Genomic DNA, 2,500 nt, shown 5'->3' on the forward strand with positions numbered 1-2,500 from the left:
TATTTGGAGATGCAGGTACTTGTGCAGAAGGACCAAGCTACGTGTCTTCAAAGCCCTGATACTGCCAGTATTACTATATGGTAGTGAAACCTGGACACTATGTTGTGCTTTGGAATCATGTCTTGATGCCTTCTGTAACAGATCCTTGTGCCGGATCATGGGGTACAGTTGGCGGGACCATGTATTCAACCAACGGTTGCACCGTGAGACTGGTGCAGGACTTGTTACTTGCACAGTCTGCGATCGATATATATAATACATACATATGTATTTATATATAGCTACATATAATACATACATATATACAAAAATACATATATACATATATAAATATGTATATATATTTAAACATATATATATATATGTGTGTGTGTGTGTGTATATATATATATATACAAAGAGAGATAGATAGATAGATATGTGTGTGTGTGTGGTGTGTATATCTGTAAGCGTAAGAGAGATGGTCTTGGGTGGTCAATGAAAGGGGTCTTAGCTAGCTGGTTTATTGTTGAAGATAGATATGAGACCCCCCCAAGAGACCCCCGTGTCCCCGGGTGGAGGACGAGGTGGTGGAGCTGGACCCTGTGTGGTTTAGCGTATCTTCCGTGTCTCTCTCTTCGTCTTACGCACGTGCCCTTTTATGCGGTGGTTCCCTTCGAGGATGGATGTTTGTTAATGTGTGAAAAGACATCTGCATCCTGCCCAAGGCGAAGGGCAGCTGCTTGGAAGGAGGTGTGAAGTATACCAACCGGTCTTGCTATGTATTGTTGACATCGCTCGACTACGCGCAGGGCTCGTCCTCGAGCCGTCTGCAACGCTTGAAACACTGTAGTAGCGCATAGGGATACAGGTTCTGTTCGGTATCTACAGATGGTTACTGGTGATCCGATGGTCGCTAGGGTTGTCGCATGCCAGGATAGTGAGTGTGGCGGAGGTATCGCACTGAGGTGCAACATTTAATAGCGAAGAGGGTCAATCGTGTTCAGAGGCTGAAATATAAGTGTACCAGGCCAAGGAGGAGGATAAAGATATGTTCGTCAATCACTTTACTAAGTTGCAAGAATTCCATAACTTTGGGTTAAATAGGAAAGTATATATGCAGAAGAGACTATCATCAGTCAGATACAGGTTACATATTCACTAATTCCTTAAGCTAAAACAGCATAAATTCTAGCATAGATGAGGATAAGATATCGAACTTCGAGAGGACGTCATGAAAGCAATTTGGGTTCAGTTATAAGTCTTAGGGTTGGCATTTAGTAAAATACATAATCCTAGAGTGAATTCCGTGTAGAGTGGGCAGGTAGGTGGGTTTGGGCCAGGCAGATAATCGACATGTATCTTAAAACTGTGTGCAAAGCGGACAATTAGTGTGGGAAGTGTTTGACTTCTCAAGGCGGTATGTCGTGTTCTTGTCGTAATGAACTGCAATGTGAGGACAACAATAATAAACATTAGATAAAACACCAATAGCAGAAAATATAATAGCAATTAAAATATGGCTAAGGACGGGGAAAGAGGTGTGAGGTGTGGTGTGTGTAACTTAAGTTTGATCTCACTGTTGACTTCGTTTGTTGTGTTGAAAAAAAACAATGGTTGGCAGCGAGAAATTCTGTAGTATATTGTTAGTAGTTTGTGTTCGTTGAGTGGTGTGTACTTTAATTTTAAAGAAGGCGACTTGTATGCAAATTGTTGACAATATCTACGTATATATACATACATACAGACACATATATGTGTAAGTATATATATATATATATATATATATATATATATATATATATATATATATATGTAACTACATATATATGTAAATATATATATATATATATATATATATATATATATATATATATATATATTTATAATGCATATATATAGATATGTATAAATGTATATATAGAAATATAATATACATATATATATTTATATTTATAATGCATATATATAGATATGTATAAATGTATATATATAAATATAATATGCTTATATATATATATATATATATATATATATATATATATATATATATATATATATATAAATATATATATATATATATATATATATATATATATGTGTGTGTGTGTGTGTGTGTGTGTGTGTGTGTGGGTGTGTGTATATAAATATAAATATATATATATATATATATATATATATATATATATATATATATATATATATATATACATATATATATATATATATATATATATATATATATATATGTATATGTGTATATTATTATATATATATATATATATATGTATATATATAATATATATATGTATATATGTATATATATAATATATATATATATGTATATTATATTTATATATATATATATATATATATATATTACACTTATATATATATATATATATATATATATATATATATATATATATATATATATATTATATATATATATATATTATATTTATATATATATAAATATAATATATTATATTTATATATATATATATATATATTATATTCA

The sequence above is a fragment of the Penaeus chinensis genome, chromosome 12, assembly GCF_019202785.1.
Source record: "Penaeus chinensis breed Huanghai No. 1 chromosome 12, ASM1920278v2, whole genome shotgun sequence".
Classification (NCBI taxonomy): Eukaryota; Metazoa; Arthropoda; class Malacostraca; order Decapoda; family Penaeidae; genus Penaeus; species Penaeus chinensis.